Source organism: Lissotriton vulgaris, chromosome 1_1 (genome assembly GCF_964263255.1).
Source record: "Lissotriton vulgaris chromosome 1_1, aLisVul1.2, whole genome shotgun sequence".
NCBI lineage: Eukaryota > Metazoa > Chordata > Amphibia > Caudata > Salamandridae > Lissotriton > Lissotriton vulgaris.
In genome coordinates, this window is record NC_141685.1 from 139,081,213 (window position 1) to 139,097,052 (window position 15,840).

Here is a 15,840-nt window from a genome sequence, read left to right on the forward strand (position 1 = left end):
TTCACCAGCCAGATTGGGTACAACGTATTAAAGACCAAGATATCCTTTTATATCAGGAAACATGGGCCACAAAAGAATTGCATATTGAGGGGTTTGAATGCCATAATATCCTAGCAACAACCCCCAAGCAGGGTCGACCATTTGGGGTTTTTATCAATCTGGGTGAATATTAAGACAGGGGGGATGCATAAAAACTGTACATACAGATAACAATAATGTTCAAGGCATATTATTTAATAGGGGAATTTCCTTTTGGATAATTCATTTTTATAACAATGATTTTCATTCTGTTCCAAATATGTATTTTATAAATGTGATTAATTTTATTGCATCTATTGGAAAATCCAAAGACTCTTTCAAGTCAGTAGGAATCTGTCTGGGGGGCGATTTTAATGCTAAGCTATCTTTGTCATGGTCAAGTGAATATTCACACAGCAGCAGACAAACATGCAATGGGGTAGAGAGCTAATGGACCATTTGACCACCCTTAACTTAATTAATGTTATGGAAATTGATGCAACTACAAAAGATAATGCCCCCCTGAACCGCCCACAGAGGGAGGGGCTGCTCATCTACAATTGATTATGTTTTTATCTCCCCCGCTTTAGAAGCAAGCTTGCTTAAAGCCGAAATTATGGCCACAATCTTTGGGGACCATAACCCAATACAAGTAACGTTACCGATGTCTCCAGTTCCAATGCCTCAGACAGAATGTGGTGCTCGGGATCTATCACCATCCACAGATAACCTCAGACTGGGCTGGCGAGGCATTAATAACGCAGACCGATTCAGTTCTATGGTTAGGGGAAACATGAATCTTATTAACATCTCTTCAGAGGCCCTGTTCCACACCCAGTGGCTATCAGCGCCTTTACCGAACTCAGTGGAGCCATTAAATCCTTGCTGTCTAAACCCATTTGTACAGTACTGCGCGAACCTCGATGGTTCAATCAGGAGTGCTCAATTGCCAACAGGAAACTCCGCAGGGCCCTATCTCAAAGCCTTAGGTGTAATGATTTGGTCAAGTCCTTAAGGTTGACATATAAGCAGGCTATTGCTAATAGGAAGGAACAGTTATTAGGTGAGCACTGGGATGCGCTCATTAATGCTGCCAGCTTAAATAATGGGAATATATTTTGGACTACCATTAAAGAGTTAAGATCAATGGGACAACCGCTAAGTGCCATCAGCTGCAACATAATGAGCACTACCTGGGAAAGTCACTTTTCCACTATTCACCAAGAGCCTGCTTTTGAATCTGACCCTTTTATGAAAAGGGTGCCACCTGGAGACTCATTATCAATAAACGAGGTAGAGGAGGCTATATGTAAACAATGGGAATATATTTTGGACTACCGTGGAGAAGCGTGGCTCAATGGTTAGAGCGGCAGACCCTGATGCAGAGGTCTGGCCCGGGACCAGGGTTCAATTCCCGCCTCGGCGGCTCTTGGACTCAATTTCCCAGGACCTGATCATTCTCGCCCCGGTGCCTAGTCTAATCATGGGTCCCACTCTGTGACTCTGGGCAATAGCTTGCTTAATCTCCACAACGGCCACGCCAGCGCTTGGATGCCTGGCTTCACCTTGGGGGTGCCCAGGAGTGGACATTTCACAGGAAAGCCAGGATGGGTTCCACAGCGGTATGAATACAGCGCTACGAGGCCTCCGGGTAGAAGTGCGCTATATAAATACTCTACATACTCTACATGTCAGAGTGCGGGCAATAAAACTCCAGGCTCTGATGGGATGCCCATCGATCTTATTAAATATAAACCAGAATTTTGGGCCCCCCTGTTGTTAAATATTTTTAATAATCTAACCAATGCCCCACTGTTTAAGACATGGTGTACTAGCACGATCGTTCCCATTTTTAAAAAGGGCGATTGCACACAACCTTGTTGCTGTAGACCAATCTCCCTCATAGATAACACCCTTAAAATTTTAGGCAGAGTTTTATACACAAAAAAGTTAACCTGGACAGAGGACAATCCGATTTTAGAACAATGCCAACTAGGTTTCAGGGGTAAAGTTGGCACAAACAAGCAATGTCTTCATCTTAATTTGATGATAGGGAAGTACACTTTTGCACAGCACTCGCCACTTTACTTAGCTTTTATGGACCTTTCCTCAGCTTTTGATTTTGTCAATAGGTCCCGTCTATGGTCCATCCTTTTAGAATATGGACTGGATGAGACCCTTGTTCATTTTTTTGCCTATCTCCATACGGACCTGAAAGCGCGGGTCAGGATTGGTGGTGGGGAGAAGTTTCCAATGACATCAGTGTAGCTAGAGGGGTCAGACAGGGGTGTGTTCTGGCCCCCCTCCTATTTATCATATATATAAACAATTTACATAAATCACTGATCACACTAACTAATGATGTTCCCAGAATTTAAAGCAAACCTCTCCCAGTGCTTTTATATGCAGATGATGTGGTTTTAATTGGTCGCACACCAAATGCACTATGCACTTTAGTTCGAGGCTTCACAGATTTTATGTCCGTGCTAGATTTATGCACAAATTTTAAGAAATCTTTTATAATGCCTGTGGGCCAAGAAAATGTCCTTGCACTGCTACTTCCCCTTATCTGGGAATGGTCTTCGCTGCGAACGGCACCTTGTGGGAACACTTGGCATATTGTAAATGTAAGTTCTCGAGGGTTTTTAACTCAGTGGAGTGGTGTGGCTCACTGGTTAGAGGCGGCAGACCCGGGAGCAGAAGTCGGCCCGGGACCAGGGTTCAATTCCCGACGCGGCAGGGTCGTGGACCTGGGTCAGCGGACTCGATAATTCTCGCTTCGGTGCCTACTCTAACCAGGGGTCCCACTCGGCAACTCTGGGCATTAGCTTGCCTAATCTCCACAATGGCCCCATCAACGCCGGGGGTGCCTGGCTCCACCTTGGGGACTCCCAGCAGGGACAATCCCACAGGGTAAGCCAGGACGGGTTCGCCAGCGGTATACAGCACCAGGATGCCGGCTGGCAACAGTGCGCTTTACAAGTAATACATCACATTACATTACATTACAATCCTCAGTCTCCCCGCCCTAAAAGATCGCGAACAATTGCAGCCATTTTAAAGATTTTTAGGATCCAGTGTGTATCAATAGCTACCTATGGGGCAAAGGTATGGGGTGTTGCCAAATGCTCTTGCGTCCAATCAAAGGAAAATAGATTTTGCAGAAAACTCTTGGGCGCTCCAATCTCCACCCCTCTGTATATATGTCACTGCAAATTGAAATTAGGATACATTGAAGACATCATAAGGGCCCGCCCGCACTATTTTGGCTAGCCATAATGAAGAATCCCGAGGCTTCTCTCACAAGGGACATCATAGAGGATAGTCTTCGCTGTGAGAAAGGGATGGACATTCCATGGCTTCCTGGGGTAGTCAAGAGTCTGGAAAGTGTTAACCTTGGTAGACTGTTTGCCAACTCGAACACAGCTGTAACAATGGACAAAAAAGTTTTAAAGACAGCATTGTACGCACTTTATAGCGCGGAAAGACTAGAAAGGGAATTTAATAAACAAACTGTTGCAAAATGTATATCCATTGAGTACCCTGAGCATTGTCTACCAAGTGATATCGCACTACCGATGTCCCAATGGGAGAGAGGCCTCCTATTCCGTCTAAGAGCTGGGACAGTAAGATATTTGCTTTGTTTTCCCTATGGGTGAATCGCAAAACTTGACTCCCTGCCATGTCCATGTGATGGTCACAGCGGTCAAACGCTTTTACACTTTTTAGTATTTAGTAAATACTATATGAAATATGCACAATGGTTGTTAATTCCGTATTTTAAAAAATTGTCATCTAATAATTTAACAGACGCTCTTGACTGCAAATTTAAATTGGACACTGTTGCATTGATCTTGCGCTTTGGCACCATTTTGAGAGTAGCTACGGCTGCACGGATATCTATGTGCGATCTATGAAGTCATTCGTATAGTACTATTCACAATATGCACTTTACCAAGGTTTACTGTTTTTTGCTACATTATGGATTGGACATTGCTATCTATATAGTTTTCTAATGGTTTTATCCTATACATGTGTTACTTTTATGGATATGTTGCTATCCGAATAAAGTCTTTTGGATTGGGATTGGATTGGCTACTTTCAGTTCTCTCATTCTTGAATGGGATTAGAAGGGTTTATTTAAGTTGGATGCTGCTTATGGCTTTCCCTGACAGTGGTCTGTGGATAATAATAATAATAATAGGGACATTTATAGAGCGCTGAGGTACGCGCACTGGCGTGTCCACGCGCTGAAAAAGTGGGAGAGGCGGCAAGTAGGGAACACAGCTGCCGAGCAGGCAGTTACTTAGCATAGAGGTGGGTTTTTAATTTCGCTCGGAACCTCGCTTCCTCAGGTTCCAGGCGCAGGTCCACTGGGAGTTTATTCCAGTAATTTGCCGCTAGGCACCTAAAGGACCTGCCTCCCATGCGGGCTTTCTTAACCCTGGGGATCCTCAGCAGACCCCCACCCGCGGATCTGAGCGCGCGAGCAGGTTCGTAAACTTCAATCAGTTTCCTCAATGGTCGAGGTGCCCTGCCATTCAAGATCCGGTGACAGGTGCAGAGGGCTTTGTATTCCACTCTGCTCCTCACAGGAAGCCAGTGTAACTTCTGCAGGGCCGCCTTCGAAGGCGCCCTTTTGGGCAGCCTGAGGATCAAATGTGCTGCCGCATTTTGCAGCACTTGGAGGCGTGCCATGCTTTTCTCTGGTGCCCCCAGGTACAGCAGGTTCCCGTAATCCAACCTGGCGGTCACCAAAGCATGTACCAGGGTTTGACGGGCTTCAATCGGGAGTAGGTCCAGGACTTTCCTCAATCTCTTCAGTACCCCAAAGCACACTCCAACCACCCGATTGATCTGGGGCCTAAAAGTAAGACCCGCATCAAACCATACCCCCGGGTTTCTAGCCTCCTGGCAGGGGGTGGGAGTTGGTCCTAAGCATGGTGGCCACCATGTTGATGACCAGGCAGACTGGGCTCTCCCTACCACCAACACCTCTGTCTTGCTGCCATTGAGTTTTAAACAGTTGATGGCCATCCACTCGGCAAGTTCTTTCATGCACGACCGGAAGCCATCTGCAGCAAGACAGGGCGTGTGTGACAGGGAGATAACCAGTTGCGTATCATCGACATACGAAACCAGTTGGAGTCCATGGCTCTCCACAATGGAGGCTACAGGCGCGACATACATATTAAAAAGGGTCGGGCTCAGGGACGAGCCCAGAGGCACGCCTTGGCCCAGCTGTACCCCTTTAGAATAGCAGTCGCCTTGCCTCACTCGGAAACTTCTCCCCGTGAGGAAGGCCTGGATCCATCTCAGCGCGGTGTTAGCGATGCCACCTCTGTTCAGACACTGTAGCAAGGTGGTATGTGCTACAGTGTCGAACGCCGCGCTGAGGTCAAGCAAGATCAGGGCCATAGTTTGGCCTTCATCTATGCCCTGTCTCAGATGTTCTGTTGCCATAAGAAGGGCGGACTCAGTAGAGTGACGTGGTCTAAAGCCAAACTGCGTGGCGTGGAGTAATCCCGTCTCCTCCACATGGTTCATGATTTGGGTATTTACCACCTTCTCCTCCACTTTGGACAGGAAAGGCAGGAGAGAGATGGGCCTCAGATTTTCTAATACCTCAAAAGCAATGTGGGGTTTCTTCCGGAGCGGGAGCGCCACTGCCTGTTTCCACCCCTCAGGCAACATTCCCGATCTGAAGGAGGTGTCCAGGACATGCCTTATGTAAGGCTCCAGTGCTTCCAGGCTGTCCCCCAAATGTTTCGGGGACACCGGGCCCAAAGGGGAGCCTGATTTAACAGAGCGGCACACCCTGACTAGGTCCTCAGGAGGGGGGGTACTAAAGTTTGTGAGAAGCCCCGCAGTCTCTATATCCTCTGATGCTACCTCAAATTCAGCCCCTGTAGGGGGGGGTTAGGAAAGGTTGAGTACATTTTCTCGACTTTGATGGAGAAGTATTCAGCGATGCGGTCACATGATTCCGTCGAGCAACTCTCCGGATCTGCAGATGAGTCTATGGTGGTCAAAGACCTATAGATGCCGAAGAGTTCTTTTGCCGAGTTTTTTTGCCCCTGAAATTTGTCCTGCATAATAGGCTGCCTTAGACTTTTTAATCAGCCTGTGATGGAGGCGCCTTTTTTCTAAAAACAGTTCCCTGGCCTGAGTATCATAGGACACCCTCCAAACTCTTTCGGCTCGCTTACATTCCGCCTTTGTTTTCCTCAGCTCTCCACTGAACCATGGGGCTGATCTTTCCTTGCGGGCACATGCGGATGTGCGGCAGAGTGGAGCAGTCTGGTCAAGCACTTCTGTGATGCGCTTATTCAGGTTAGAAACCGCCGTTTCTATGTCCTTACCACCAGGCTGGCCATCTCTGATTAGAGCTCGATTAAAATCCTCCAAGGAGAATTTAGCCCACTTCCTCCTTAAATAGTTCAGGGGGGCATGACTAGGTTTAGTGGCTTTGGGGCTGTTTATAGAGAAAGCCATCAAAAAGTGGTCTGTCCAGGGGATCGGTTCAGTTGCGGACACCTCAACCCCTCCCCAGTTAGCGAAAACCGGGTCCAAAAGATGCCCCTGCCGGTGCGTAGGGCTTGAAAGCTTCAGTTCAAGCTGAAGGGCTTGGATATCCCGACAGAATTCCTTCACTCCTGTATCCTCTGGGCAGTTTAGGTGCAGGTTCACCCAGTAGGAGGAATTTGTCCCTACGCAGTGTTGCCTCTGTTAAGCTTTCTAACAGACTCTCCCTGAACTTGGTGCAGGGCCCTGGGGGTCTATATACAAGAAATCCTTTGATCGTCATACCCCCGTTGATTTGTATAGTGAATGCTCCCGCCTCACTCTCAGCGACCAACGTAAACTCCAAAAAACAGCCCAGAGTTTTCCTAAAAATAATAGCAATCCCCCCTCCCACCCCCACTGGCCTATCCTGCCTAACCATGGAGTAACTCTCCGGCATGGCCTCGATGATATCCGAGTCGGAGAACTGGTCTAACCATGTTTCCGTGAGGAACAATAGGTCGAGCTTTCTCTCCATAAGCAGCTTGAAAATGTCGAGTCTGTGCTTACGCAGTGACCTCACATTAAGGAGACCACATGTGAGTACTTGCTCCGCCGCATCTTGCAGCAAGGTGGTAAAACGGAAACCACAGTGAGCACATTCCACCTCCTTACTAGACATGCCATGCCTGCATGATTGTGAAGTGTCTGGACATAAACTGAGGAGCTGCTCCCTGTCCCAGTTGATCTTACCAGTAGGGGTTCTGGCCCTAGCCCGCAGTCGGCCGCGGACGGGCGCAAACGGGCTCGACTTTGGCGACACTGCGGCGCGCCTTCGTCGCGCCCGCTGCGCTGCCGAGTATACATCCGCCTTATATGCCCCAGAGCGAGTGCCTCAGGAGCACTAGACCGCTAACCGGTCTCCCCCGCTCACCGGAAGTAGCAGTCTCGACCTTCCTCGCCCTCCGCGCAACGGTGCTAGTCACCGCGTCGGACCAGGGCGGGAAGGAGTGAAGAGATCAGCCCCGGCGTCCGCTACAGCAGGTAAGCCTGCAATTAACGTGACCCAGTATTTTTAAAAGTTGATATCAGGTACAATTTAAAAAGCGCTATAAACGCAATTAAAATCCTCAACGCCGAGCACAGTGGCTGTAGACACTGCCACTGCCTACTCACCACCACGCGAGCCGGCTCCTCCAGTGCCTTATATGCCCCAGAGCGAGTGCCTCAGGAGCACTAGACCGCTAACCGGTCTCCCCCGCTCACCGGAAGTAGCAGTCTCGACCTTCCTCACCCTCCGCGCAACGGTGCTAGTCACCGCGTCGGACCAGGGCGGGAAGGAGTGACGAGATCAGCCCCGGCGTCCGCTACAGCAGGTAAGCCTGCAATTAACGTGACCCAGTATTTTTAAAAGTTGATATCAGGTACAATTTAAAAAGCGCTATAAACGCAATTAAAATCCTCAGCGCCGAGCACAGTGGCTGTAGACACTGCCACTGCCTACTCACCACCTAACTCATGTTCCTGCAGCTAGCAGAAAATTAATTTCCAAGTTCGGGAGCTCTCTGAGAGGCACAGTGACAAGAGCTGACTCACAACTTTTTGTGTATTAAGTTTATGTGCAGGTCAGTGGTGTAACAAAACTTGAGCCCTCCCCCCACTTCCCCCCTGCAAAAAACATGGACGCTCTCCTTCCCCTAGACTGTCAGGACCTCTCGGGCCAGAATTAATTAAATTAAGGGTGTCAAGTATTCATATTGTAACTTCAAACTGCATATTGTTTTGTATTATCATGCATCACACTCTAATCATGGCAAAGTGTAATATTGTTTTAAACCTTCTTTGTCTAATCAATGTAGCCATGTAACTTGCTTTTTATGCGCAGAGTTTAATTCACTGCTCTGGGTAAAAGCAGCGTGTTCTGCTAATCCTTCCCTAACTTTCCAGAAGTGTCAGAGGCAGACAAGCTCGCTGAGTCATTCTTGGTTACTGAGTGAATTGGTTAAATTTTTGCAACATTTCTTCCGTGAATCTGTTTATTCTTAAATGATTGTGACAAGAGGCTCAGAGAAGATGTTTATGTATTTGTAAGGTGCATAGCTGCCCTTAGGCTTCCCAGCGCTAAGAGAAACATAACTACGGTGGACTAAGTCAAGTTGCCTGAGATCGGGAGTTGTTAGGGAAAGAGCAATTTTTTGAGTCTTTTCCTGAATGCTAATTCGTTGGTTATCATGCGCATGTCCCTGGGTAGTGTGTTCCACATTTTAGGAACCAAGTGCTTGAAGGACCTTCCTCCCCATCGTGCTCTTTTTATTCTGCCCTGTTGCATAAGAAGATCCTCTGATGACCTTAGGGTCCTACTCGGAGTATAGTGTGTAACCAATTTTTTGATTAAGACCAGTCCTCTGTCATTCATGGCTCTGTCGGGATACAGTGCCTTGAACATGATACTCGCCTGGACTGGAAGCCAGTGAAGTGTCCTCAGGGCTGCCCTGACCGACTGCTGTTTCAGGATTTGTAGCAGGGTTCTTGCTGTGGCATTCTGTACTGCCTGCAACCGGTTAATGGCGTATTTTGGTGCCCCCAGATACAGCGAGTTCCCGTAGGCCAGCTGTGACACGATTAATGCTTGGATCACAATTCTACGAGATTGTTCAGGTAGGATGGGGAGAATTTTACGAAGCATATGGAGTAAGCCAAAACATTTGCCTGAAAGTTTCTTTGCTTGGATCTCCATGCTTACATTTTTGTATAGCCAGATTCCCAGGTTTTTGATGGCAGTCTTGGGGGTTGGTCGTTCTTCCAACTGAGTAGGCCAGCTTATAAGATTCCTGGGGACTGTTTTGTTTCCCAGGAACATAAGTTCAGTTTTATCCCCATTCAGTTTAATGGACTATTTACACATCCATTCAGCTATTAGTGTCATGCACGGCCCTAGGTTGTGGTGTTGGGAGTGGGGGCCGTTCGTCACTGATAATACAAGTTGTGTATCGTCCGCGTACAACACTAGATAGACCAAATTCTTGTACAATCCCTGTAAGAGGATGCATGTAAATATTAAAAAGTGTGGTGCTCAGTGCAGAGCCCTGTAGGAGCAATCTTTGATGAGATTTGTTAAAGCAAGTGCCATTTGAAGATGCAAGTAGTGCCTGCGTGCACTTGCGGCACGTTAGAATGTCAGCGTGCGTGCGCTCGCAGTCAGCTCTTTTTGAAAGCACACACTCATGCTTGTGGCGCGCCCCTCCTTGCTCCCGCAAGGCGGATGCCGCCACAAGAGCGAGTATGTGCTTCCAAAAAGAGCAGAACGACAGCTAAAGGTCCTCCTATGCAGCGCATGCGCGCTGCTTATGCGAGACCTAAAAATGGCATCCTGTATGGTACCCTTTACATGGGTGCTTGTGTTTATCAGTTGTTTCAGTTGCATGGCCTCCTTGTCATGAATTAATCTAACTGCTGTGGTATTAACTGGTTCATCCTGATGGAATTTAAAGTCCCCCAATAATGTAATGGAGCTCTTGCTGGCAACCATGTCTGCTATTAAGCTGGGAAATTCCTCTAGGAATGGAGTGGGGGTTCCAGGGGGTCTATAGAGCAGTGTGCCTGAAAACGAGTTCGTAGCCGATGTTTTAGGCTGAATTGTACAGTTTCACTGTTGGTGGTGGTAATGGACGATATCATGCATTCATAGTCTTTTTTGTAAATGATTGCTACCCCGCCTCTCGTTTTTCCCATCCTATCTTGTCTTTGGATAAGGAAATCTGGGGTTAGTCCTTGGATTATGTCAGGGGCGGACCAGTCTTTCCACCACGTTTCAGTAATGAAGAGAATGTCAAGTTATTCATTCTCTATTAGCATTATGATTTCTGTGGTGTGTGCTGGCAAGGATCTACTGTTAATAAGTCCCATTTCTCATTGTTCATTCCTTGTGAGCCTATCTAGTTGTGGTGGCCCTTCAATCTTTCCTGAGTTAAACTTAGTCCGGCAGAGAGGGCATGACATCTTCTTCCCTATCAAGCTTGTTGGTGCTAGAGTCATCTCACAATGGGCTCTACCCGAGTATCTCAATGAGAGTAATACTGCTCTATCACATGTGATGAGCTTACCGTTTTCTGGGACGAATCCGCATGGTTCCTTGCCCATGACCATGTCCAGACGCAGACGGGCTAGCCTAAGGCACGCCCACAGCGTACCGCTGCGCGTCAGTGCTGCGGGCACCATAAGTAGGCTTTTGCTTAACTACTAGAGTGCTGACCTGTCCCTCGCTCCCCATGAGGGCGAGTCCTCTCAGCTGTGCTCACTGGTCCTGCCCCGCCCAACTCCCGTTCTACTGTTCGACGTAAGTAAGTCAGGCTTCCCCACAGGGAGTGAGTATTCAATTCAATTTCAGTTTTTAAAAAACATTTGTTTCAAAAAGCTTTACATTTAAAATGCGATTGTCTTAGAAGCGTTCAGAGTAACTTTAAAAGCGATACATTCAATCATTCAAAATACTCTGGTTTAAAAAGACTGTGCAACCAAGCAAGTTCTCAGTTAGTACTCTCTGGTACCGTGTATCTGACCTGTGTCAGTTTCTCCGATTCTTCCTGTTTCTCTTAAGCCATGGCAGCTTCTTGAGCTGTGCAGGGTGTGAGCATCTTGAAGGGCAGCCCCAGCTCTACCCCTCCCACTCCCCCCAATGGATGCGCTATGGCTTAGCAAGAGAAACAGGAAGAATCTGATCTGAGCCTCTTGTCACCATACATTGGGAATAAACAGATTCGCTGAAGAAATGTTGCAAAAATGTAACAGACTCACTCAGTAACTCGAATGACTCAGCGAGCCTGTCTGCTCTGACACTTCTGGAAAGTTAGGGAAGGATTAGCAGAATGAGCAGCTTTTACTCTCATGGGACCTCCGAGAGCAAAGGAGATACAGCGGCCCTGGCTCAACCCCGACCCCTTTTCGAAGAACATGGAAATACACATGTAGCTGGGGCGGTTGCCAGGTAGGATCTAGATCAGTGATACTCAAAGTACGGCCCGGGGGCCGCATAAGGCCCTCCAGGTCTTTACATGCAGACACCCCGGGAGCAGCAGCACTCGAGTCAGAACTAACATGAAAAAGAAACGTACATATACAGCAAACACTTATTTAAAGGTTAATTGCAGTTAGGAAAAGGAAGTAAATAGGCCCTTAACTTTAGGAACACCTTCATTCTTAAAGGCAGCCACTAGATATACATGCTTTGTTTCCCTACCCCGGCTTTACACCCTGCTGGCATCAGGGCGGCCCTCGGTGACACCATAGACCAAACTTTGCGGCCCCCGGGAAAATGTTTGTGAGTACCCGTGACCTAGATCAACAAAAGATGGAAGTAGTTAGACTCGAGGACGAAACAGAAGCATGCATCTCTAAAAGGCACAAACAGGAACCAATGAAAACAAGCATTGACATAGCCAATAGGCCTTGCCTTTGGGACCTTATAAGTGTTTAGCCATGCAACAGTTGATGCTGTTGCACCAAGGATATTGTGCTGCATAACTAAATACTTGTAAGGTCCCAAAAGCGAGACCTACTGGCTATGCCAATGCTTGTTGTTCATGTTTAGCTATATAATAATTAGGTATTCAATCTTTCTATCTCATGGCCTCACCTGGGGTTTAATATGGGTGCTGTGGTCCCTGTTGTGGGTCTGGCACCCTTGGCTGGCCCTGCTGAGCTTTCTAAGGTCTTTTCGTAACACCAGGACTGAACTAAAGAGGGCCTGTGGATGACAACTGTGCATGCGCTGAGGACAGACACAGCCTACCAGGGCGGAGCGCGGGTTAAAGAGGGCCTGTGGATGAACAACTGTGCATGTGCTGAGGACAGACACAGCCTCCTGCCGCCGAGCGCTGGTTCAGGAAGGTCTTGAATTAACACAGCCTACCGTGGATTAAAGAGGGCCTGTGGATCACAACTGCGGCGGAGCACGGGTTACGGAGGCCTTGGGTGAACAACTGCACATGCGCGTAGGACAGACACTACCTCCCGCCGCCGAGAGTTGATTCAGGAAGGTCTTGAATTAAGAATCTGGAACTCACTTCCTCCAAACAATAGAAAAATTCCAAACACGGCAACATTCAAGAGGGAAGCGAAGATCTTCCTAATGAACAAGTTCCTCCCTTAGGCAAGACTTTCCATCAGTACTACACTGGAATCTTGATGTAGAACTTAATGGCAATACACATCTGGATCATTCAGAGAGGATCAGAGGTACACCTCTGTACACTAAACAGATCCTAAATGTGTTATTGTTGAAACTGCTAAGAAAGACATATACCGGACTCTAATATATATTAACACTACTATACCGTTGTACTCTAACTGTAACACATGTAACTGAGAAACGCTCTGATACCCTTGGGTCACGTTCGCGCTATACAAAACTCTAAAAATAAAAATAAATAAATACAATATGTTGTGTGTTTTGTTTCATTAATTTTCCAGACCATATATTGATCTGCATACCTTGGTGATGTATTCTAGAACTGTCTTTTCATTCAAACAATTGCGACACCTAACTGAACACATTGTAGCCAATATCATTAGATACCCAGGTTCTGAAGGACATGGGGCAACCCCATTAATTTTTATGGTAACATTCTAAAAGTGTCATTTTCAGAATTGTAATTTAAAATTCCACTTCAACATGAGTTAGGATTTTAAATTAGGATTCCAGAGACACCAAACGTGAACCAAACATCTCTTACCTTTGGGAAATTACACTTCTAAAATGTAACACAGCAACTCCAATGTTATCCTACGAGAGAGAGATAGGCTGCGCTGTAGTAAGAAACAAACGTAAGAGCTTTTCACTGCCAGGACATGTAAAACGTAAAAGCACATGCCCAACTTTTTAAATACTACACCCTGCTCTTAGGGCAACCCAGGGCCTACAATAGGGGTAACTTACAAGTATTAACAAGCAATGGCATAGCCAATAGATCTCACCTTTGGGACCTTATAAGTGTTTAATCAGAGCTTTTGATTTTGGCAATGTTTTTAAGCTATGTTACCCAAGTAGACAGATATGCCTAAGTAGAAAAGAGAGAGTTTGATGTACCCCACAATTGATCGTGTTACTGTGGATTAAAACGATACACAAACCCTAATGCACAAGCAGATGTTAAAAGTGCTTGTGCCTGAAGCAGAGGGACCGTGAAGTTTGCAAACTTAGTTTGGTGTGGGTGCAATTCCTGCATTGTCTATTTCTGACGAGTTGCCCTACCACTGCTGAACAAGGCCAATGGAGGCACCAATGGGTGAGGTGGACTGGCCTCAAGGGTTATGTGACCTCAGTGCCAAAGTCACTGTCGCTATAGCGTGTGCTGCTTCATAGGCCTGCCTGCAAGACTGGAGGTGAACTTCGGTATGGATTGTGGTCTAAGGTTAACCCATACCTGCCACTGCTAGGGTCCACCTGCTGGTGCTAAGACACTAGGGGTTCTAAGGTCCAGTGGGGCCTTCTAAGGTCTAGCATGGGAATATGCTCCCTCAGGAGAATGGTCTGGTAATGAATGCTGAACCTGGTTCACCAGTTCCAAATTCGGCATCCCTGGCCATAGAGCCAAATTCTCACCCCCACTGAACACCAAACTGCCCCACTGAGAAAAAGGAGTCCCATCACATAGAATTAAAGCACCACCTGAATATCTTTTGAGGTGTTATTCCTCTGGCGCAGTAGGGACTACTTTATAGTGTATTGCACTGATTTAAGAGTATACAAGCTGTTTGTTTTGTTCTCAGTAGGGGAACCAATCATTGATTTATTGTTTTTTTTTATTTTTGATATATGTATGTGTTTGATATAGGTTGTATATGTTGTATATATTGTATATATGTAGTGTATCATATATATGAGTGTGGTTTAATTGTTTGTGTAAAGATGTGTACATTGTGTATATATGAAAAATGTATATGTACTAGTTTGTTGTGACTATACTGTGTTTCTTTTCCCATCACTTGAAACGTACACAAGCTGTAATAGCAGAAATTAATTTGTCCTTAATAAGAATAGAGATTAGCAGGGTAATTAATTGAACTCTGGCTGGAAATAAGTGTTTTTGATTGACCCCTCCATACCATTCTTTTGTGATTTTACATCATTGATGTTATTGCCCTGGTATTTAGGAGTAATTTGGGCATGACCCCTATTATGTATATACGTGTCCACTGAGAAAAACTTGCACTGCCTTTAGCTACAACCCAATTGTGCCCCGCTATAAACACCTGGATGAGACTCATTTCAAACTATGCACTCGACAAGAGCAATATGCTGCCTGAAAAAAAAAAAGTAATAACCTCCTGGAAAAGCAAACACTTATAGCGAATGCAAGATTAAGTAAAGCATGTGTAATATTAACTGGAACAACACGGTTACCTTAACACTTGTACACTCAATATTTAGAAATCAAAGAGTGTTTTTGCCTGAAAAGTAAAGGGCATGACTACAGGAATAGGAAGGGACCCGTTTCAATGCCCATTGCTTATATCCTTACAAAACGTAAGCAGTATGATTTAAAAAGACCACATCCCTGAACACAGAGCCGTGGTACACATTTTATAAACTATAATAAGGAAAACAGCCGATAAGGATTGCATTAAACGTTTTCCACTCCACGCACCAACAGAAAGACAAGAAAACGAAAGTACTGTTTCACTGGCAAACTCCGTGAAGTGGCGCTAATCTGTTTAGGTGTGAATAAAACCAATCTGGCCTCTTTGCGACCCCTCTGTTTGACTTTACTTTGTATTTTTCTTATTTTGAACCTTTTTTTCTCTTCATCCCTAAGGCTGCACTTTGGAAAAGAAAAATTTGAGAAAAAGACGACATTTCCAGCAAAAGTGTTTCTTTCTCTTTTGGATCCATTTCACAGGGGAACAAATGAAGGGAACGAGAAGAAAGAGAGGGTAATAGCCGTTTCTTGAAGTCACGCTTTCATTCAGCAAGTGAGGAAGAGCGAGACAGAGAGAGTGAAGAAGAGGAAGAAAGGAGGGGGCTGCTGACCGCGGCAAAGCAGGAGAAATGGACACTCTCCTAGTCAGAGTAGAAGGCGGAAGTGCCTCTTTCTGGCTAGACACACCCAGGCGCAGCCTGTGCGTCGATGGGTGCGTGAGTTGAAGCTCCCATGGTATAAAAAATTCAGCAACAATGAGAATGTAAATTTCCCTCAAATGTGCAGGTAAAGAAGTGTATTGGCAAAGATTCCTCACAATGTAGTATAAAGCTGTGCAGCGATAATGCATCTCACCTAGTGTAGTAAACATCAGTGCAGTATACACATTTTCACTGTTCAT